The 15,890-nt window shown below is 45.3% G+C and overlaps 1 protein-coding gene across 1 annotated transcript in view; it reads left to right on the top strand.

Moving 5' to 3' along the window:
- Positions 1–15,890, top strand: part of TNFRSF21 (TNF receptor superfamily member 21) — a 68,800-nt gene that overhangs the window by 29,547 nt on the left and 23,363 nt on the right. The gene's annotated exons all lie outside the window — the stretch shown is intronic.

Below are 15,890 nucleotides of genomic sequence, written 5' to 3'. Positions count from 1 at the left end.
CGAGATCATGACCTGGGCCCAAATCAAGAGTCAGGCACTCAACCGACTGAGTCACCCAAAGGTTCCAGCTAGGAAGTGTTTTAAACTTTGGGGGATCCCTGGGTGGCGCAGCGGTTTGGCGCCTGCCTTTGGCCCAGGGTGCGATCCTGGAGACCCGGGATCGAATCCCACGTCGGGCTCCCGGTGCATGGAGCCTGCTTCTCCCTCTGCCTGTGTCTCTGCCTCTCTCTCTCTCTCTCTGTGTGTGACTATCATAAATAAATAAAATTAAAAAAAAAACAAAAAAACCCTGGGAGTTATTCTAGAATGACAGTTCCCTTCACTTAATTTCTAAGTGGTCATTAACTCCTCATTAAAAAAACAAAACAAAACAAAACAAAACAAAAAACTTTGAAGGTCGTACAGTCTATGTTACCGTACTCTGCTCTGCTTTAGTATGAAAACAGCCATAGGCAACATGTAAGTGATGGATGTGGTGTGTTCCAATAAAACTTATAGAAATCAAGGGCTTGACCTGCAGGTTATAGTTTGCCAGCCCCTGGATCTGTGTACCATAGCATCGTCTCTTAGCGGCTCTTGTCTCCTGCTTCCCCGTGGCTCGTATGGCTTGGAGAAGCAGTCTGGTTCTCCTTGGAGAGCTTCTTGAGTTCTAGCCACTAGTGTTCCACCTTATATTTAGCAGTAACTGTTTCCTAGTCTGCTGAGTGCTGGAGGGATAAGTTACAAAACAGGACTGTCAGATATGTGTGGGAGTGAGAGAAAGGTGGCAGTTTATCCTGTATTTTGCTTAAAAATTGCTGCTCCGTACTTCCCCCATATCCTCCTGAAAGATACCAGTTTCTACCAGGAGACCTCAGTCTTACTCTCCTGGGTCTATCTCACAGGGGCACCTGCCACACGCTTGTCACAACTTGCCTCTCAGGCAAACTGGAGCCATAGAAGAGGGGGAGAGAGAGTAGTTTGGGGTGTAATTGGCCTGCCTAACTTCTGTCTGTTTGCTCAGGGAACCGATATACTTTGAATGGAGAGAGGGGCCAAGAGGAGCAGTAGATAGACGCAACCAGCTGTAGACTCCAGAGCATTCCTGCTGTCCTTAGAGAGGAGCCTAGAGAGTGAACTGTTGTATCTTCTTAGTTCAAGTGCTGTTGAGGACAGTTGGAAGGGAGGCATGCTGGGTAAGGAGATCCAAAATCCAGTCCTTGTGAGAAGTATGAGCTGGTTGAGCAGAGCCCTGGGGGTATGCTTCAAAGGCTGGATCCCAGTCTGCAGGAGGAGCCCTGGCAGCAGAAACAACATTGGACTATGAGACCTGAAGTCCAGCTTTGGTTCTTCTACTAAAAGGCTGCATGATCCTGGGCAGAAGACTTGCTCTCTTTGAATCTCAACTTTGTAAAATGAGGAAACTTGAACCCCTCACAACAGGTCACCCGATTTTGATCCATGTGACCATTTCACTGTAACCAAGTCCACTGCTGTCACGGTGCTTGTCTGTGCTGGGAAACACTGCCCTGATTGATACTGCAGTGTGCTGTAGAGTGGGGTACAGGGGCTCCCAGGCAGAGATTAGAGAGGCCAGGCTTAACCCCAAACTGATGCCAAAGAAGGACTGTCTGTGTGTTGACCGCCACTTGGAAGAGCTTTCCCTCGTGCTTCCCATAGGGTAAGGTCAGGACAGCGAAAATTTCCACTGAAGTCAGGACAGGTGGGTGGGGAGGCCCAGGAGAACGTGCAGTAAGTGTGCATGCTTTTAGGGGGAGAGGAGACATTTCTGTAGCACAGTAGAGATCAAGCAGCTAGTTATAGGACTACTTCTGAGTCTTTCAGTTCCTTCAAGTGTGTCACCTTGATTGCAGTGGAGAAGCTGTGCTCTAGGCTCTCGTGCGTTTCTGAATTTTTATGCAGAGGGGTACCTTGGTTTCCTCATATAGGCCAGGGAGCCCCAGCCACAAATGGAACTCCTGAGGACAGCATTGCACGGGTCACAAGGGAGGGCATACTTGGGAAATGCTTTCCTGCTTTAGAAAAATTACCCAACTCACACTGGCTGGCGAGAGGCCAGCAGCTCATATAAACCGCTCAAGAGTGGGCAGCTTCTAGGATACATGTGATGAGTGCCCCCTCTCCCTCTAGCTAAATATCAATAAAGAAGTTCAGACTCGCTATACTGAAACCCTCTTTAGCTCTCCTATATCCTCATTAGTTATTAGCTCGTTAGTGTGAGCATTACTCTCCCCTGTAAAGAAGTTCTTAAATGACACGTTGAACCACAGATCCATGTATCTTTATAATTCATTGGGGACTTTGTGCTTGAAACTTTACAGGGTAATCTAACAGTAATCCTAGAGGATGGGGGGAACTGTCACTCATATAAGAGTGGAAGGCTGGAGTTACAGAAAGAATTATTTCACTTCCCGAAAGCAATATTCAAGTCTGGTTTCACCTGCGGGGAATAGGACAGGTGTCCAGCCTGGCCCTCCGAGATCCAGGAAGAGCTCTTGTCCACAGGATTTGTCTTTAGCCAGGACAGCCATGAATTTCTTCTAGGAAAAAAAGTTGCTACGAGAGATACTAGATTGCAGAGGAGCTATTCTCCATCTTAGTTTACATATTTCTCCCTCTCTGTTTGGGCTTTTGCTATATTATCTCCTGTTTGAGAGTTGTTGTCCAGATGGTGAATTATTTTCCTCAAGAGAAATTCAATGGCCAATCTCCCTGATTCTGAATTAGGTGTACTTTGGCTGAAATAGGGGACAATAGGATCTGGATAAACTTTACCTATTTGTGACCAGGTTTACCTTTAAGGCATTCCAAGGCAAAAAAAAAAAAGGAAGGAAAGAAAGAAAGAGGGGGATCCCTGGGTGGCGCAGCGGTTTGGCGCCTGCCTTTGGTCCAGGGCACGATCCTGGAGACCCGGGATCGAATCCCACATCGGGCTCCCGGTGCATGGAGCCTGCTTCTCCCTCTGCCTATGTCTCTGCCTCTCTCTCTCTGTGTGACTATCATAAATTAAAAAAAGAAAGAAAGAAAGAAAGAAAAGATTAAGAAATTTCAAGCATGACTCATTATTAAACTGCTTAACTTCTGTTATTTTTCATTTAATTATATGTATGTGAACACTGAGTTCAAGGTGCTGTCCTAGAACTAGGCTTTAGTAACATACAGGGTGTTTGTTTTAGTTTTCTTTGGGGAGAGCTGCAAGCTGGAGATCATGGAGAAGTGTGTGTGTGTGTGTGTGTGTGTGTGTGTGTATTTCTAATCCATCCATCCTTTTTTTTTTTTTTTTTTTAAATTTATTCATGAGAGAGACAGAGCAGAAACATAGGCAGAGAGAGAAGGAGTCCTCGCAGGAAGCCTGATGTGGGACTGGATCCCTGGACCCTGGGATCATGCCTTGAGCCAAAGGCAGACGCTCAACCACTGAACCACCCAGGTGTCCCTAATCCATCCTTTTACAGAAGCTAAAACTGAGTCCCAGGGAAGAACCATGACTTACCCAAGGTTACATGGCCAGCAGGGTTAGAGAAGAGACTAGGGCTGAGTCTCCTGACTCCTGGGACAGTGCTTTTTAGATTTCCCATGTTGCTTCTCTGCTCAAAGGACTACAGGGTTCTGCTCAATACAGAGGGTGTGGTGGTTTGAAAGCAATTACTCCATCTCTTGAAAGACAGAGTGGAGAGGTGGTTTGCCTGTGAGGCTACTGGGGGCTGAGGCTGGGGGAGCAAAAGAACTCTTAGCTGTTTGGCCTCAGGGACTGAGGAGGGCATGAGGGAGAAAGAGATGGAGGCTCGTTTCGGAGTGGGACGTCCTCTGGCTTGTTTCTCCCTGGATTGCCTTCATGGGAATGGTGCTGTCCCTAGGTGCTCATTCAGGGTTGGGGGGCAGAGGTCATGGTGGTTCTCGTTGCCTTTGCCCACCATCATAATTGGATGATTTCAGACTAGCGGAGGTGAAGGAGCCGATGGCTGGAGATGAATCAGATCTTGGCTGCAGGTGAAAGTAGAGAAATGCTTAAGGCTCTTACAGTCTACACAGAACCTTCCCACCTTGACCTTGAGAGGCAAAATCATCCCCTCTTCACTTATCCTTTCTGTACACTCTCTTAACCCGTCTCTCAGGCATTTAGCGCCTTTCTGGTTGCTCTTGTCATTCTCAGACTTCAACTCCGTTTTATTTGCGGATGTCCTTGTCCAAGATTATTCTATAGGCAGATTGCTCCAAGGGAACCTGTGGAAGGACTTATTACTGACACACTAGTTTGGGGGAAGAGAGAGAAATGCCACTTCATGGTTATTGAAGGCTTACTGTATGCCAGGCAGCATTCTGTGGGATTTATATGTACTCTCTTATTTTAGTTCTCATGATGACCTTCTAATGTCAGGGTCATGCCCGTTTTTCGTATTAAGAACGGAGGCACAGAAGGATTACATGACCTGACAGGTCACATCTCAAGTCCGTGGGGAGCCAGGACTGGCCCTCAGGCAGTCAGCCTTGGATTCTGAGCCGGTAACTAGTGTGCAGCACTGCTGCTCACCCGTGTCTCTCCATTGGTTGGAGGAGGAAGGGTGGGGTGTGGGCAGACAGCTGAAACCTAGGCTATTGAAAACAAATCATTATAGCAGATTTTTCTTTCCATTTGTCTCCTTTCCTATGACCCGCATGAAGGGGAGTATGGGTTGGTGGAAGACATATTCTAAAGATATATGTTCAAAGAAGCAACCAAGGGATGCCTAGGTGGCTCAGTGATTGAGCATCTGCCTTCAGCTCAGGGTGTGATCCCCGGGTCCTGGATCAAGTCCTGCATCAGGCTCCCCACAGGGAGCCTGCTTCTCCCTCTGCCCATGTCTCTGCCTCTCTCTCTCTCTGTGTCTCTCATGAATAAATGAATGAAATCTTAAAAAAAAAAAAAAGATTTATGTTCAAAGAAGCAACCAAGACTCAAGAAAGACAGGGTTGGTAACACTTTGCTTAGTCTTGGGAGGCAGCATGGTGCAGAGACATAAGGGCCGATGGGATGAGTCTGATTGACCTGGATTTTGACTCTGTGCCCTCACTGGGCAACTGTGCCAAGCTACTGAACCTCTTCTCAGTTTTCCTATCTGGAATGTGGACATAATCCTGTCTCATGGGGTTGTTTATGAAGCTCAAATGAGATCATAGGAAATTCATAGGTAATATTGATAAAGCTGCTTGCTCGCCTTTTTTTTCTTTGTCTCTTTCCTCATAGAAAGGTCAGGACATTGAGGTGTACTAAGCATTCCTGGAGAACTAAGGTCAGGGTGGAGGGGCGGTTGTATCTGATTTTCAACCCAAGTAGAACTCCATCAGAGGTGAGACTTAATGAGTCATATAGGCCAGGAGAAATGGCTGCAGAGAAAACACCTCTCTCTACTAAGAACATTGGCCGTAGCATGTCTCAGCCTAATTGATGTACAAAGACAGCTTGAGAGGAACTGTCTGTGTGGCACATGGCATCTGATTGTCAGATGTTCTCAAGGGTGAGAGGAAGAAATTCTGCTTGCTCCCACCTGCTCCTGTGAGGAGCACTGCTGAGGAGACGGTGCAGCCTGGGGCCATGGGAGAGGGGCACACACCATACTCGGGGGCAGGTGCAGTGGGGCAGTGTTGGCTGAGGGAAGCTGTGCCAAGGGAAGGAGCTTGTGCAGCCCACTTGTGCTCACTGGTACGATGAAGGTCTGGGATTCAAGTATCTCCAACGTCTTCCATTCTAAAACCCTATCCTTCAGTGCCGCAGAAACGGAACGGTGAAGTTGAAAACAACCCACAACTAAACTGCTTCGGGATCTCAGGCTTGAAACCCAAAGAAGAAGTTAAAGTGCAGACCAGCTGGCTTGGTGGTTAAACCTCTTATTTGCATAGTTGATTGCATAACTTTATTTGTATGAGATTGATACCCCAATCTGTATGTGAAGGCTGTTCTTTGGGGAAACAGGGCTGCTTCAGAACCAGGACATAATTTGCTTGTGTTCTTATTTGAAAAGTTTAGACACAGTCCTTGAACCGAGCTACATTTTAGATGTTGAGAATTTCTGGTCATAGAATTTTTGTTTCTTCCGTCCTGTCTCCTCTCTACCACCCACCGCTCCAAGCAAAGCAGTACATGACATCATCCCACATTACCTAGCAAACAGGCAAAACCTATCCCTTCTCATCTGCGTTGTCTCTAGGTTTTACTTGGGAACAACACTCTTAGGTCTAGGTCCTTACAAATCCCAATGATCTAGGCTTAGGAGATATGTTTCCTTTCTTCCCAAACTGTGGTTTCCTTCCCCCTGTGGGTGGGTCAGGTCTTTCTGGGGGTGGTGAAGGAAACCCAGCTCTGCAGCCCTCATTCCTCTTTCCCGGGAAAGCAGTAAGATTCAGTCAGCCAAACTGGGATGGCAATGCAGTGAAATTGGGATGGTGTTTCCTGATATAAATCTGGAAGGTTGCAGTGGATGGTTAGGGGACAGATGTTGGGTAACTGGAAGCTGAGCCCCGAGTGTATTGAAACAGTATCAATATTCTCTTCCATCAGGTTTCAGAAATGACTTTAAACATTTTTAACTGAATTACGAAAACTACTATATGCAGTGTTCAGAGAAGAACAAATGAAGCGTGTTAGGAATTTGATAATAAGTACTTGTCCACTCCCTAAAGTGACATTGTGGGCTGTTTTTTTTTTTTGGTATCAACATAGGCAAGATCATCAAGCGATTCTGAGATGCAAAGATCACCTGCTGCACTGTCACTACGAAACCTATTTTTCCTTTTTTTTTTTCTTTTATGATAGTCACACACACAGAGAGAGAGAGGCAGAGACACAGGCAGAGGGAGAAGCAGGCTCCATGCAGGGAGCCCGACGCGGGATTCGATCCCGAGTCTCCAGGATCGCGCTCTGGGCCAAAGGCAGGCGCTAAACCGCTGCGCCACCCAGGGATCCCCGAGACCTATTTTTCTAACCTTGCAAGAAAGATTTCTGTTCCCATTAAGTCTTGTTTACTTTTCTTCAACAAAGACTTCTCTCATGCTAACTGAGCACCACATCTTACTCTAAGTATCTTCTAAATATTAACCTAATTGCTATAACCCTGGGAGGCAGGCCACTATTGTCACCATTTTACAGATGGGGAAACTGAGTTAGAGGGAGTAACTCGCTCCAGGTCGCACAGCTAGGAAGTGGCAATGCCTGGTTTTAAACTTGGGCATTAGTCTGACTCTATATACTGCCCCTTGATTCTTACAATCTGAATTTCCCATGAATCACCTGAGGCTAGAAATGTCTAGGTTTCTATGGTTGATTGTGTCTGTGTGTGTGTGTGTGTGTGTGTGTGTGTGATACTCCATTAAGAAAATGTTAGTTTGGGGCACCTGGGTGGTTCAGCGGTTGAGCGGCTGCCTTTGGCTCAGGGCGTGATCCCGCGGGGGTCCTGGGATCGAGTCCCACATCAGGTTCCCTGCAGGGAGCCTGCCTCTCCCTCTGCCTGTGTCTCTCATGAATAAATACGGAAAATCTTAAAGAGAAAAGAAAAGAAAAGAAAATGTTCTTTCCCTTAGCAAAGCCTAGCTTGTTCTGAAGTAAAACAACTACAAAATTGTCGCCAGTGAGTTGTCCTTTATAGAAGTCACATTGACTTCCTACTTTTTTTTCTTGGATTGCTTGAAAGGGGAACATTCTAAAGCCACATACCCAGTGGCCTCAAGGCTCTGGAGGCTGTGTTAAAAATAAAGGCTGTGACAGATAAGTCAGAGGTGCTGGAGTCCTGCAAGTCGGAAGTCGCATCTGTGGAACGTGCTGGTTTTCTCAGCCCCAGACAGCAGACAGCTGCAACCAAAGAAACCTTCCTTCTTTGCCTGAAGCCTCCTTGACTAAAAATTCCAGACGGTCACCTCTCTGTCTGCTCAAATTTCCTATGGGAAGTAGACTTGAAGTGTAAACACCAGGAGGCTGGGCAGAAGGGAGCAGCAGATTGTTTCAGGGGGGAGGCTGCTGGGCCCTTTGCTCCGTCCCCAGGGCCGCCCTACTGCAGTGATTCTCTAGCAGGGGAAGAGGCTTTTTCCCACTTAACCCCTCGCCCCACTGCCTTTTCCACCTTTGCTTCCAGCGATGCCACTTCCAGCAGACAGCACCTTTCTGGTTAACCTCTGAGGACGTCTGAGGGTTGTGCAGCAGACGGAACTGTGGCAGGAGGAAAACCTCTTATCACTGTAGCCTAAAAAGCATTTTCTCGTGACCAAAGTGGCCAGAGATGGGCTTTTGCCCTTGGGGGTCACCGGCTGCTGTCCTCCTCAGGCTCGCCCACTGATGACTTCTTCCTCTAGGCTTTTAGGGGGGAGGTGTTTCTTTTTTCAACATGTTTTATTTTGTAGTTTATCTAACTAACAGCGTTTATATTTAAGCTGTTTAGGCTATTGAAAAACAAATGAGCATTTCCCCCACATAGGATAAAAATACCAACAGAAACAACAACAAAAAATCCTTAAAATCAGTGCCCTTCAATCCAACCTGGTCAGGTGTCACGTAAGCAGATTTTGCCAAGGAGGAGTTGTTTCTAGATTGCTGGTGATCTTTCTTGACGAGTAACTGCTTGTTGACATTGCAGGGTATGCATAGAACTTGACATATTCAGTATGCCGATGGTATGTCGAATTTTAGAAAATAGGTGGGTTCAAGTTTAATGTTCAAAAAATAATGACTCTTACTATATTTATATATATAAAAAATATATATATATAAAAGATATATATATATAAAAGATATATATATATATATATATATAAAAGATTTTATTTATTCATGAGAGACACAGAGAAAGAGGCAGAGACACAGGCAGAGGGAGAAGCAGGCTCCGTACTGGGAGCCCGATGCAGGACTCGATCCCAGGACCTCAGGATCATGACCTGAGCCAAAGACAAACGCTCAACCGCTGAGCCACCCAGGTGCCCCGAATCTTACTATATTTTATCAAATCTAAGACATCACTGCTGGTGACAGTTTTTTATATACCACCAAGGAAGAAAACCCACTGTAACCAAGCTATGAAAAGACATTGACTCAAATAACACATTCGAATGTCTTAGAATCAGTGAACTACGGGCAGTATCTTAGCCACCATCTTGCGTCTTTTCCTTAGAGTCTGACAACATGGTTCTGACTGCACTGTTGGGTTTAGTTTCCTCTGCCTGGCCTATTGGCAACATTTAACATTCTTGATGGCTTTTTCCACCAAACATTTCCTTACCTTGGCTGCCAGGACAGTGTTCTCTGCTCGTCCTCCTCTCACTTCCCTGGCTATTCCTTCTCCATCTCTTTGGCTGGTTCCTCCTCTTTAACTTGATTTGTGAACAGTGGACAGCCCCAGGGCTCAGGACTTGCACCTCTTTTCTGCCTGCACACGCCCCCTCCCTGGGTGACCCAGACTTTTCAATACCGTCTATCTGCTGGTGGTTCCCAAGTGCGGAGATCCAGCCTGGATCTTGTACTTGAATGCAACATGCGAATATCCTTACCCTTGCTTGACAGACCCGGGATGTCTAGATGCGTGACACCTAGGATGTATAAATCCCAAACGACACCTCCACATCAGTCACCCATTACAGAAAGAGGTGCCCACTCCAGCCTTCCAGTTGCTCAGACCAGAGCAGAGGGTGACTCCTTCCCTTCCCTCGCACCCCGTAGTTAGCAAACCCAGTAGCAAATCCCATCAGCTTTTCCTTCAAAATATATACAGAAGTTGACGATTTCCTTTCATCACCTCTCTCACCCAATCAATCCCCTCCTCTGGATGATTGCTGTGGCCTCCCGACTGGTGGCTCCTCTTCTGCTCATGCCCCTTCCATGTATTCTTGACACAACAGCCCGGATGATCCTGTTCAAATGTAAGTTAGATGGTGCCATTCGAGACTGAGACATTGAGACTTTGTTTAAAAGTCTCCAGTGACTCTTTGTTGCATGCACAGTCCCAGCCTACAGACCCATATCTGTCTGCACTCCCCCTTCACCATTTGTCTCTTAGCTTATGACCCCCGTACTCTGCCCCCTGCTCACTGGCTTTCACCACATCAGCCTCTCTGCTTCTCCCTGTGTGTGCCAACACCCTTCCTTCCTCCATACCTGCTGTTCTCTCTGCCTGGGGTTCCATTCCCTCACATACCTGAATGACTTGCTGTCCTACCACCTGTGGGTCTTGATTCAAATGTTGTACCTCATTTCTTTCAGACATTGAGGGAGAAGGCCCTGTATCTAAAATACCCTTGCATCCCCAGCCCTTGCTCTATTTTTCTCTTTAGTATACCTCCCTATCTATCACTAAATATTTCTTGTTTTTTTAAAATTTAATTAATTTATTTATGAGAGACATAGAGAGAGAGAGACAGAGACATAGGCAGAGGGAGAAGCAGGCTGACTCGATCCCAGGACTCCAGGATCATGACCTGAGCCAAAGGCAGATGCTCAACCACTGAGCCAACCAAACGTCCCTATCACTAAATATTTCATTACTTCTCACATCCCTTGGTAGAATGCAGGCTTCACGAGGAAAGGCTTTTGTTCTGCTCTGTGTTTTTCCATGCCCCCGGGGCCTAGAATAGTGTCATGTGTGGGATAACCGCTCAAGAACTTTTCATTGGATAAATAAATGAGCAAACAGCATGAAACACAGACTAAGACCAGGAGGAAGGAGACATTTTTGGCTTTGTGCTTTTTGTTTGCCTCCATGGAATGAAATGAAAGGTTATTAGTTTTCCTCATAGCTTCAGTGATATCTGTTTTTTCCATCTGGAGAGTTGTCTACTGTTTTGATAGAACTTGTCATGGTAAACAGTCCATCATTAGTTTTATGAGAACACTTTGCACAGTGGTATTTTTAGTAGTTAATGAGATTCATCTGAGCTCACAATGATTGTCCACTGAACCTTCAATAAGATAGTGATTAATTCCGCTTCAGAAGTCACTTTTTAGGTTAAAATGAAGTCTAAGCAGTTCCTCTAACATTTATTCTTCAACTAGGGAAGGAGTGTTTTTAACTTGGGGCATTCTAAGCTCCCAATCACTGATAAAGCAGTTTCCTGTGTAATGTGTTGGGAGTGATCCCTGTTGCTATCTCATTTTTTAATCATCCTATGATATACTAGTTACTACAAAACACATGCTCATGTTTTGGGTTTGTTGCTTTTAGAGCACTTACTGTGTAATTGGGCCAGACAGACCTTGGTCTAGACAGCTTCTCCCTGCAGGGGAAGAATCCGGGAGATTTTCCTCTGGCTCCTGACATGGATGTGGTGGGCCACCCTCATGGGGAAGAGGGAGGCGACAGAGGGAGAGGCTCTTGCCTAAGAGCGGGGTTCCTATGCTGGGAAGCCCAGCTTCCACTCATTGATGATCGCAGGACATGTGGCATGGCTTCATGGCAAGGGTGTGTTGGCACGTGGCTCCTCAGTTTCTCAATGGCTGCAGTTATAGAGATTAATGAGATGATAAAAAGTGGGGAAGGGGGGTCAGGCAAGAGGGGAAAGCTGTCAAAAAAGGCTGTCATTCGTTCATTTGTTCGTTCATGCATTCAAGATGTTCACTGTATTCCTAGTATGCACTTTGCTCTGGGAGGGGCTAGGGATAATGGTAGTCAAGTCGACCTGGGGCTTGGGCAGAAGGTGGTCAGAAAAGGTATCAATGAGGACATGACCGTAGTGGAGGGAAGAAGCTCAATTCTAGGTATGCTAAAGCCACGCTTTGATTCAGATTTCGAACTTGATGTATGTTGCTCTGTACATACATTGAACGTGCTGTACCCATCTTCACCCCTGTACCTGCAGTTTGTAAGGCTGAGATCACAGCGCGTACTAACAGAGAGTAATGTCTGGGGGCAGGAATTAGGGGGATGGTAGAAGGGAGATAATGCTGAGCTCGTGTCTCCTGTTTTTTGTGTGTACTCACAGGAGAGACTGCGGTGTGTAGAGAAACCGGCATAGGGATAACTATGGAGTCATCTGTCCTGGGAGGAGGTTGTGTATTAATGACCTTGATGGGGATTATCTCAGTATTAGTCCCTCTACCTTTCTTTCTTGAAGAGTAACAAGAAGGGATATTACATTTCACAAGTATGGGAGATGCAGTGGGAATGCTTGAGTCTTTTTTTTTTTTTTTTGAAGATTTTATTTATTTGATAGAGAGGCCGAGATAGCAACAGAGATAGTGAGATAGAGCACAAGCAGAGGGAGGGGCAGAGGGAGAGGGAGAAGCAAGCTTTCTGCTCAGCAGGGACCTGGAATCATGACCTGAGCCGAAGGCAGACGCTTAACCTACTGAGCCACCCAGGTGCCCCTGCTGAGTCTTTTAAGTGATGAGGACTTGGTACCATCACAAAGGTTATAACCTACTCATCTCTCCCACGCACCCATTCTGTGCGAATCCAGGTGTAGAGCGTGAATCTGGGTTCTGTGTTGTGCATTACAGACGGCCTTTGTTTCCTCTGGTTCCATCACCACTGTCCTTCATACCTCGTCCAGGGAGGCTTTCATGTGGGTTTTAATGATGGCACTCATTTCTGATATTTCTCTCTAAAAGGAAAGAGCTTTAATACCCTCTCTGATTATAAAGGTCGATTCAGGTTTTTATGAAGAGGTGGAACTCTTTTTTTTTTTTTTGCATACTGGAGCTGACATGAGACTTTAAAAAAATGAGCCTCAAATTACTGTTGTCACCCAGATGATATCCAATTCAGGATTTTAGAATGCACTAGAGAATGTCACTTCTTCCACAGTAGCCCAGTCGATGACCTCATGCCTCTGCTCCTGAGTTCCCTGACAGGAGATCTGGGCGGTGTCAGCAGTGGGTACTGATGGGACGCCCTGCTTGTTTTTTTCTTTGGCATTTGCCTTTCTGTGGATGGTGCCCTTCTGTGTGACGGTGCTCCTTCTGACATGTACCAGTGAGATTCTGAAAAGCACAGGAGCCAGAGCTGTGGTGCTTGCCTTCATTGTTCAGTGCCTGCAGTCCTGGTGTTAAAACCTATGTCTCTGCAAAACCCCTGCCGCCTTTTAGGTCCATTGCCCCCACGACTTGTCGTGTAGAGATGGAGGGGATGGAGGAAGCAAAACCCATGTGCTTGCAGGCTCCTGGCTTGCCGGTTTTACTACCTGGTCCCATACATTGCCTTACCTACCCTATGAATGAGAGGTGGTATTGTCATTTTATTGGCGTGGATACTGAAATCTTAGAAGTGGTCATTTTCCAGGGTCACACAACTGACAAGTCATGGCATGAAACCATAAATTGTGATGGCTAAGTTCATGATCTTTCCACAACCTATACCTTAAAATTCAAAAGCTCTGTCCTGGGGCCAGGGCCCCTTTTTGCACACAGCTCCTGGCAAGAACAGCATCTGGTGGATAAGGGCTTGCTTGACTCCTGTGACGATTTCTTTGGAAGCTTCATTCTCAGAGCGCTAGGACCTGACATCACAGGAAAAGCAGAGTTAAGCTCCATACCCCTGTCAATGCTTTGGTGGGTTGAGGGATGTGTTGTTTTTCAACCTAAGAAAAAAGAGACTTGGCATCATTTTCAGCTAAGTGAGTCAGATCTATTCAACACATCTGGATGAAAACTTGGAACTCTGACGGGACAGGTGACTGGGGCACTTGGTCAGCCAGAGAGTTGGTCTCCGTTTCACTTACCCTGATGTCACATTAATAATTGGGGTAGAAACTTGCATTGTCTCGTGTGTGTGTATGTGTATTTGCGTGCGCACGCGTGCACGCACCTGTGTGTGTGCGTGTGTGTGTGTATGTGTAGGGGTGTTTCTTTTAACAAAATGCTTTTCTAAATCTTTATGCAGTTTGATAATTTAGCCACAGTCCCTCTAAACTGCAACAATTTCAGGGGTTGGTGAACTTCAGTGTGGGCACCATATCCAGGCCCCTACTGGGTTTTGTGAATAAGGTTTTTTATTAGAGCACAGCCACACTCATGTTGTATTGCCTATGGCTACTCTCACATTGCAAGAGTCCAGGAATTGCAAGAGAGCGTGCGGCACTCCAAACCTAATATGTTTACTGTTGTCCTTTACAGAAAAAGTTTGTTGACCTCTCCTTCTTTCCCTCCTAAGGGTACCATGCCAGAATTTTAAAGAAAAGAAATAAACTTGTTAGCTCCAGAGAAAAGTTTCCCACCTTAAATTTAGCTTCCAGTCAATGTGAGTTGAAGGAAAGTCTCATTGTATCCATTCTTCGTGGTTTTCTTTTTTCCTCTTTTTTTTCTTTGTTTTGTGGCTGAAGAAAAAGTATGAAGAGGAAACTGGTTTTGGAAGAGGAAACTGTTCTTATGTTTGAGCCTTTAAAACTCTGTAATTACCCTATAGAGTCTGTATATTTGCATCAGAAATGCATTTAGTCTTAAGTTTTAGTGTTCAGTATATGGAGCATTTATAATGATGGGGTACTTCCAAAAATAAATCAACTCTATAGAAAATGTTAATCAGCTCATCCCCAGGGACCATAGGGAGTATGTCCATTGTACAAATGAGGAAATGGACATGACAGTTAGTGGTTTGCCCAAAGCCACACTGTCATCGGCATTATGAAGATTTAAGCAAAGGTCCCAAGTACAAGAAAATGCAGTCGTGTTTTCATGTAAGACACTGCGGGCTTTCGTTAAATTAACTTCAATTAAGATTCAGGAACTAATATGCGTTTTGGTATTTGGAAGAAACTACCGAATCACAAAGAGCTGGCTTGCTCCTTAAAATTACCTGCAGGGTTTTTAAGTAGGACATGGAATTTTTTTTTTTTCCCCGAGGAGTCTGTTGCTTGAAATCAAAAGCTCTATATCTGGCTAAACATTGCCATGAAAATTGAAAAGCAACTGGTTCAAGTGTATTTCACACTGCCAGGGAAAATCATGTGAAAAGCTCAGTAATGCCTCATTATGTGGCATTCTACTCAGAGTCGACAAGAAAGCAGCCTTCTACTAGGAACTTATTTTTTAAAAGCCATTTGTGGATGGTTGATTCAGGATGTGTATGCAGTCTTGCAGCTCATCTGTCTCTATAGGTTTGCATGGTGGAGTAAGGATTTATGTTGAGGAAACAGCGGGTCCTCCATTTTCAAAGAAACTTCTGGGATGAGTATTGCTCTTTTCTTAGGCAAAAATTGAGAGCTAATTTTAGAAATATTTTGCCCAACAACTGATGGGAGCAAACACAGATTTTTTTTTCCCTCCTGGTTAACCTCTAGTTAATTGAAAAATTCGATTTTCTGTAACAGGAAGCTCCTCTTTATTTTCTTTTCCTTTTTTTTTGGTTTTTGTTTTTTGTTTTCCTACTTCACTTGGAAATGACTTTTTTTTTTTTAGTAGTATTTTAAAGACATTGTTAACTATTATAACTCTGGTATCTGGGCATGTGGATATGGAATACCTTTCAGAGACAGGGTATTGGCTGAGAGGATTCACCCATCCCTGTTGTGGTAAAGTGCCAGGTGCCATACTGTGAGGTTCTGTATGACCCCATTTATCAATTTGGGCAAAGCCAGTATATAAATTCACAGAGAAGGTGCTGTGAAGAGGAAGACACCAGAGTGTGCTGCTCAGGGAAAGCTGCCCCTCACAGACGGTCCCTGTCATCTTGAGCTTGCAGCTTCCAAGCTTTAAGACTTGACTTGGCATTTGGCCCTGCTTTCATCAGATCTGCATACTGCAGACCCACATCCACTGAGTTTATAAGTGACTGATAAGCTGGAATGACAATATAATACACTGTCCAGTAAGTTGGGTTCTGTTTCCACTCAGCTACCTTTGTGATCTTGGGCAAATTATCTAATTTTTCTAGGTGTTATTGTCTTGTCTGTGCAATTGGAATGTTAATGCTTTATAAAGACGTTCCATGAGCTAATATCTTAAC

This window comes from Canis lupus, chromosome 12, assembly GCF_003254725.2.
Source record: "Canis lupus dingo isolate Sandy chromosome 12, ASM325472v2, whole genome shotgun sequence".
Classification (NCBI taxonomy): Eukaryota; Metazoa; Chordata; class Mammalia; order Carnivora; family Canidae; genus Canis; species Canis lupus.
The sequence above is the reverse complement of the archived record's forward strand: the minus strand, read 5'-3'. Positions and strand labels throughout refer to the sequence as shown.